The 8135-nt window shown below is 41.3% G+C and overlaps 1 long non-coding RNA gene across 1 annotated transcript; it reads left to right on the top strand.

Annotated features, from left to right (window-relative positions):
• The first annotated feature begins 3536 nt into the window (after nt 1–3536).
• Nucleotides 3537–7438, top strand: LOC104853132. The gene is made up of 5 exons (XR_777693.3): nt 3537–3565; nt 4323–4388; nt 6473–6602; nt 7043–7188; nt 7293–7438. It is a non-coding gene; the product is annotated as an uncharacterized LOC104853132 (long non-coding RNA).
• The last annotated feature ends 697 nt before the right edge of the window (nt 7439–8135 follow it).

The following is an 8135-nucleotide window of genomic DNA, read 5'->3' as shown; positions in this document are numbered from 1 at the left end:
CTCTTCTGTACATTGACCATTACTCACCAGGGTCGTGGGGTTCCACTCTTAGAACCAACCAACAAAGAAGTAGCTCATATGGACTGACCTCTCCTCCCAGGACTTTGGCTGCTGTCCTTGTTCTGCCCCTCTTATCTACAGCTAGTATAGGTCTCATGTGAATAATTTATGTTTTTCCTCCCCAGATTTTTATTACCAAATACCTAGATGATTCGGTCTGGTAGATATTTCCCCAACTGCTTTCTGGTGGTGCTATTCTTGGCTTAGGGAATTTGTCCACCGACCTTTTGGCTGGCATCTGTACAGCTCAATAAACCCTTTATTTTTCAGAGACCTCTTATTCTCAAGTTTGATTTACATTGGGAATGAAACTCAATATGGGTTCAGTTCCAGCACAGCCCCCTGCATTGCCCCCGGTTTGATTTAACATCTGTAATGTATCACTGTTATTTAGGTTATTTTGCCTTTTTGTTTGTTATTGTTTTATGGGGTCTCACTTAGTTCAGGCTGGGCTTGAACTCACCATGTAACCCAGGCCGGCCTCGGACTCTACAGTCCTCTTGCCTCACCCTCCAGAGTACTAGGATCACAGGCATGCACCACCATGCCCAGCATTTTTGAGGTTATTTTTTGTACAGGAGAACCATATCCAACAGAGTCTTTTAGGAAAAAATACTCTGATTCTTAGGTCTTTATACTTGTCCCTTTCTCAGAGGGCATCTAGGAGGCAGATTTATGCATCTGTCACCTACCTTCTGATATCTGCAGTTGATGAGATCCGTTCTTTTTTGGTTTGAGTTGAGTCTGGTGACTGAGTTTCTTATTGTTTTTTGTTTGCTTTTGTTTTTATTTTCAGTACTCAGGATTGAAGCCAGGGAAGCTCTGAGTGACAGCTTCAGCCATTAAAAAATTTTTGTTTTGAGACAGGATCTCTTTGCTAAGTTGCCTAGGTTGACCACAAATTTGTGATCCTCCTGCCTCAGCCTCTAAAGTTCCTGGGATTACATGCCTGTGCTGCTGAGTCTGGCTTTGGTTTTTGCCTGCCCTATGGACACCTGATGTCCTTAACCTGCCTGCCCTGTCCCTGTCTGTGTTGGTCAGCCTGCTCAGCACTTTCTGCTGCTGTATGACAGACCTACCAGTCTCGCCTGGCGGCTGCTCTACGAGGGAGCATGAGCCTCAGTGCAGCAGTCCAGGAGACTGTGTCTTTGTCTGGCTGTTCTGTACACTGCTTTTCCTGGGTCAGTCAGGGACATCCTACCCAGTAGCTTTCTTCCAGAACCCTAACTATGGAATGGATCAAGAGCTTCTGCTCTTGAAAACCCAGCCAAATTCTCAAACTGTCTCTCTCCAGGATTCAATCTAGAACAGAGAAGCTAGCATTGGTGTGTTCTATATCCTTTCCCTGCTTCCCCTGCCTTTTTTTTTTTGTTGTTATTGTTGTTCTTATAGCACCCTCAGGGCTACCCTAGGTGTTGTTAAATTGCCCCTGCTGGTCTCAACCTGAGATCTTGCCTCAGCTTCTGATAGCTGAGATTTCAGGTGTGCATCACCATGCCCAGCACACACAGTACTTGGTATTATGTACTGGTACATACTTGATTGATTTATATGTTTACTATGCTATATGTTTTTCTTTCTTTCTTTCTTTCTTTCTTTCTTTCTTTCTCTTTCTTTCTTTCTTTCTTTCTTTCTTTCTTTCTTTCTTTCTTTCTTTTTGTTGTTGTTGTTTTGTTTTTGAGACAGGGTCTCACTGTGTAGCTGAGACTGACCTAGAACTCACTACATAGCCCAGGCTGGTCTCGAACTCACAGTGATTCTCCTGCCTCAGCCTCCCGAGTGCTGGAATTACAGGCGTGCACCACCCCGCTCAGCTCATTTTTCTTTTGAGACAGGGTCTCGCTATGCAGTTCAAACTGGTCTGAACTCACTATGTAGCCCAGGCTGACCTTGAACACATGGCTGCCCTCCTGCCTCGGCCTCCCGAGTGTAGGGATTATAGGCATGCTCCACCTTGCCTGGTTTATCCTATACCTTCAAATCATCATTTTATAGGGTAATCTTTATTTTAAAAAACTTTGCTATAAACTTATTTTATTAATTCATCTGGTATTTGTTACATACCTTGATTGTACCATTTTCTCTTGTGCAATCTTAATCTAATCTTGATTTGTTCTTCATGGCCACAGGACTAATATGCTAGTGTATATACATAACATGTAGCATAGGTGTGTGGTAGACTAGACCAGGAAGTGCCTGGTACATTCTCTGGTGTTTGCACAGTGATGAAATCCCCTAATGACACATTTCTCAGAAGATATCCCTATTATTAAATGACACATACCTGCTAAAATGAAAGAATGGCAAGTACAGTTTGGATAATTGAAAAGAGGAGGTCCCCATACCCTGTTACCCAAGGCCCCAGGGAAGAGAAGAATCTCTTGCTGAAAAAGTGAGGTTAAGGAAGCCTACTGCCCCTAATTTGTCACCTCTCCTTTTTCTGTTTTGGCAGCCATTCTGCCCACAGGTCATGGCCTATCTTACAGAATACTTCCTGTGCCATAAAACTCCAAGGTGTTAAGTAGATTAAGCTGGATGACTGGGCTGGAATAAGGAGCATTGCCTGAGAGAACAAGTCTGATAAGAGCACTGACTTGGGTACTGTCCTCTCCCAGGTCACCCTTCTCAGTCCTAGGGGGAGAGTGGCTTGTATGAAAAGTGAGTAATTGCCATGTAAAGTCTTAGAAATGCTGGAAGTCTACCATAATTCAAGAAAGTAGCCTTGAGCAGGCTCGGTGGCACATGCCTGTGATCCCAGTATGCAGGAGGCTGAGGCAGGAGGAGTGCTATGAATTCAAGGCCAGCATGAACTATATAGTGAGATGCTGTTATCAAAAACAAAACAAAACTAAACAACTAGCCTCAAGGTGTATTTCAGTAGCTTTAGAATGTCCTTGGCATTGGGGTAGAAGCTATACTCACCTCTTTATACAACAGAGGCCTGGTAAGTGACCTTTCCAGAGGGAGAAGAGAGGATTCTGAGAGGACCATGCAAGAGTGTCCTCAGCCACTTCTAGAACATATGGGAGATGGTTATAGAAGAGAACTAAAAGTTTCAAAGTGCTGATAATGTCCAGTGGCTAACTTTTTGTGTTTAAAATCACCATGACATAATGCACAGGTGACTGATTTGACTTGATGTTCTTATAGATTGGGTCAGATTTTTGGTAGAGATCTTAAGTGATGCTGTGTTCTTCTAAGCTGCATTAGTCAGTTTGTCACCTTAATTCTGATTTAAGTGTAAGCCCTTGGCAAAGGTGGGCAGAATGGCTGCCATAGCTGAAAAAGGATGACCACAAGATCTCTCATTATGCATATGCAAATATTCCAAAATCTGAAAAAAAATGAAATGCTTCTTGTCCCAGACATTTTGGATAGAGGATGTTAGATCTGGCATCCATTCCTGCATTCATTTTTTTTTTTTTTTTTGTACCAGGAACGAATCCAGGTTCATGTGCTTGCAAACCACTGAGTGAAATCCCTGGCCTTTCTGCATTCATTTGAGGTTGACATTTTGCATTTGACATGGGGCTCTTCATAAAATGTGGATCCAGTACACCTTCTGCCACTTCTGGGAGTGGAGTCTAGAGTTCTACATTTATAACTGGCTCCCCCTAGTGCTGCTTGTGTCCTTTAAAATTTGAAAGGCTGAGGCAAAGCCTTTGGGAAGGACCGTCTGAAAGGTTTATAGAAAGCATGGATCCAGGGCTACCGATAGAGTTCAGTGGTAGCACACTTGACTAGTGTGTGCAACATCCTTGATTCTATCCCTAGGGAAAAGAGAGGAAGGAAGAAAGAAAGAGAGAGACAAAACCAGATGAATGGATAAAGAAAGTGTGTCTTTATATATGATAGAGTACTACTCTGTTATAAAGAAGGATAAATTGAACTAATTTGGTCCCATATTCATCAGGCAGTTAGCTAAAATTTTAAATGCCTTCTTTTCTGAGGCAAGAAGGCCAGAATACCAGCCAAAGAAAGTCCGTCTCCTCCAGGTGCACAGGGGGGAGTAAGAAGAAGAAGGGATAGGGTCAGAAATACGACTTTCCATTTTTCTTTTATCCCCCTCTGTAATGCTAGAGATCAAATCCAGGACCTCACATGCTAGGCAAGTATTCTACCACTGAGTCACACTCTCCAGCCCAAGATGCTTGTCCCCCACACACATCCTGAGTAATACAGCATACAAGAGACCTACTGATTCTTGCAGCATCATAATAACATTTTCTGCATAATGGGATCCATTTGCTTCTCTCTCCAAGGGTGAGGACCTCTTTGATACTTGGAACCAAGGATTGATATATTCAGGAAAGGACCTAGGCAAAACAGTAAGTAGAACACCTAAGTTCACACTGTCCCTTGTGCTAAAAATGCCCAATGAAATCCAGAAAAACATAAAAGGGGGAAAGTAATAATTCTATAGCATTAAGAACTCAAAAAACAAAGTCACCTTGGTGCATGCCTGTACTAATCCCAGCACTTTGGGAGGGTAGGGCAGCACGATTACAAATTCCAGCCTTGTCAACTAAATGCTCAGTGTGAAGGGCCCTTGGATCCAATCTCCTGTAAAACACACACAGGAACAAACACACAAGCACACTCATGTACACACAACAACACAACAGAACAAAAACCAGCCAAACAAAAGACATTTTCTAGTCATTGTAAGAAAGTCTTAATGATAAAGCACAGAAGGAAATGTGTGATCTGAAAAGGAAAGTTGAGTTCATGCATTTATGCCTGCTTGTTCCCTAAAAGTCATTAAAATAACAGTAAATTGGGCTGGAGTGAGAGGAACAAAACCACAAGGACAGAAAAAACAGGCATTGAGGCAAAATTATGCTAGTGATAGCAAAAATAAATATTTCAGATACTCTTCCCTGATACAGGGTAGAAAAATGATTTCACATTTGGAAAAATGGCAAAAATAATGATTCCTAAATGCCTGATTCCTTAAACCATGAGAGAATACGTTTGTCAATGCTAAATAAAAGCAGAACCTCATATCCTGGGAATCTACACCTATCTGACATTCCAAAGGAATGAAATTCCATTGCCACAGTGGATCTAATTAATTCACAGTGATTGAGGCAGCAGACAGTTTTATGGTTCTATAAAGTTACAGTTTAACCTGAGAAACTAATAGGTTGTAAGATTTTATAGCCCGGTTAAGCACAAGAATTTTATTGCTCTGTAGAAAATTAACCAGTCTTGAATCCAACCTGGCAATTGTCCTCTGAATTCCTTTCCTCAGCTCTGTCAACATTTGTATAACATGTACCCATACACTTTGCTCTTTGAGCTCAGGCAAACAAGCTTGTTTTGTCTACCTACTGGATCCTTCCTTGCTGAGTTAAATACCTTTGTGATAAATGTTTATAATCTCTTGATTTCAGAATTTTGTTTTAGCATTATTTTCTACTTTCTCAGTTCAGACAAGAAGATGGAAGTGAGCTGACAAGAGGAAAACCACTTTGTGCTAGCCTAGAAAGTGTCAAGATGGGAGGCACACATAGTTGTATGTCAGGAGTGAGGGCTACTGCTAAAACAGAAGGGCATAGTTCAAATCTTTTGTTCTCCTCTATTTGGACAGAAAACTAGAGTTTTCTGTCTGGAAACTTTGGTCTCTAACACTCTAGTTGGAGGAAGGTCTGGTTGAGGAGGCTGCTGGCAGGGACACTGGGAAATTGGGTGAATTTATATTTTGAACATTGAGCTAGAGAAATTCCACCAGGATCCACCATCACCTTCCTTCCTCTTTTGTCACTCAGAAGGTTAAGAGGAGGCTTATCTAGAGAAATCAACCAGACCAGAGAAAATTGCTATAGAAACTGACATTTGGGTGTGGCAGACTCCCACCCCCCACCCCAGCCAGGCTTAGAGCTGCAGTACAGAGCAGGAATTCCCCAGCATACCTGGCTACAGCTAGGAGCTGGATTTAACCCTACCTGACTCACAGCAACATGTGGAACGGCACTCAGGCTAGCATAAGTTCCTCTGTCAGTGGCTATGACAGAGAATACCTAAGTCCTGGTCTGTGAAGCTGTAGGGCTGCTAAGTGAGATACCAAGGTGGCCGAGGACTGCAGGGCTCCAGACTACATTCCATCCCTAGAGCGACCCCTCCCTTAATTGTAGTTTACTAGTTAACCATGATCTACCTTTGGTCTGACTGCTCCTTTTGCAAGAATGCCTTATTCTCCTTTCTACAAGCCTTGCCTGTGTCAGCTGATATCACTAGATGTGTCCCCCTACCCTATTCTTAGTCATGGTTGTGTAATGAATTAATATCCATGGTCCTAGTTGCTTGGGGTCCTCACCACATGCTCAGTGTGGTCCATCCCAGGTTCCTGTCTCTGTCTCTTTAACTCCATCTCTGTCTTCTTTTCACCTTGTGTTGCATTGCCTTTCAGGGGATCAAGACAATCTGCTGGGGTCTTCGATATTTGGGGCCATCCTCTCAGAAACTGCCAGTACCTTATCCGTCCTGTGAGACTCTAATCAATAAATTCAACCTACAGACACACAGTGCCAGTTCCTAAGGTATGAACAGAGACCTCCAGTCACCAGATGGTGGAGGAAAGCAGCTAACATGGAAATCAGAGACCTAAGCAAACAGGAAAAAGGAACTTGACAGACAATTACAATGAGTAGGAAAAAAAAAAACAACAACCTTAAAATGATGATAATATTCCCAGAGCAATTAGAGAAGGCTTTGCATCTATGAAACAAGATCAGGATATGATGCATATAGTGATGGATAAAGATGTTGATATAGCTAGCATTAGAGAACATATAAAGAGATTTGGAAATTAAAATATATTATAGCAGGAAATTTCTAAAAATTAGAAGAATTGGGAGATAACATTGAAAATGTTTCCCAGAAGGGGGAAAAATACAGATATTAAAAAAATAGGAGAGCAATAATAAGATAAACTATCTGAGATATCTTCTTCCTTTCTTCCCTTTGTATTAATATCCAGCTTCTAGTCAATGCAGTTCTATGTTTGAGCATAATACTAGAGCACCCAAGCTGGTTCTATCTGGCTAATACTGCACACTTGGGATTTTGTGCAGTGGTGTTGGGAGAGAGATTCAAGACAAATGCAGAAGATGGGCTTTTCTTAAGGTGGGTAACCTCAAAGACCCTGTTCAAATTAAGGCTTTGCAACCCCAAACCCTATACTTCTAAGTGTGAACCAGAACTAAATTTGCTCTTTTTTCCTATTGTAGGGAATACTAGAGAAGATTATCTTGATACTGAATATGGTCAGAGAAGAACAGAAAAGAGTAAAATCTGTCTCAGAATTTGTGCCTCCAAAAATGTATAATAGATGTTGAGAAATGGGAAGAAAATGTTCAAATGAGAAGGGGAACAATAGATGGGGGAGGGGAAAAGAAAAGAAGGGACAAGAAAAAAGAGAATAGAAGGGAAAAAGTGGAAACAAAGCTTTTATAAATAAGAAGGGGAAGAAGGGTTGAAAGGTGGGGAGAGGGATGGGAAAAAAAGAAGCAAGATATACAGGCACAAATTTCCTGTGGAGAATGTTATCACTATATGCATCTAAAATGTACCAATAAATGTTTTGCTTAAAAAAGAATTTGTGGTTCTAGATCAGTCCTGAGATGGTACCTGGATGGAATGGAAAATGAAGCTGTGAACTTATTCTGAGATCATTAGATGATAATCAGTGGGGGAGTCAAAGATGATCAGGTATGCAAGAAAATAAGACCATATGACAAATAACAATAGAAACAACCAACTCCAGTAACATACTTATACAGACTTCAGATACTGATAAGTTGTTAAAAAAGTGCATAATAAAAAGGCTGCAAACTATCTGTAGGGGATACTAATACTAAAAGTTGACTAGGAACCTTTGGAATTAATTAGAGTTTCTAGTAATGAAAAATAGAATAACTGAAGTTAACTCACTCTAGTCTGAGGCAGAAGAATCACAAGTTTGAGCTCAGCCCGGGCAACTTGGAGACTTAGTGAGATCCTGCCTCAAAATAAGAAATAAAAACAGTTGGATATGTAGCTTAGTGGGAAAGCCCTCAATTCAATTCCTGAAC

The sequence above is a fragment of the Fukomys damarensis genome, unplaced genomic scaffold (genome assembly GCF_012274545.1).
Source record: "Fukomys damarensis isolate Sample0158 unplaced genomic scaffold, DMR_v1.0_HiC HiC_scaffold_7, whole genome shotgun sequence".
NCBI lineage: Eukaryota > Metazoa > Chordata > Mammalia > Rodentia > Bathyergidae > Fukomys > Fukomys damarensis.
The sequence above is the reverse complement of the archived record's forward strand: the minus strand, read 5'-3'. Positions and strand labels throughout refer to the sequence as shown.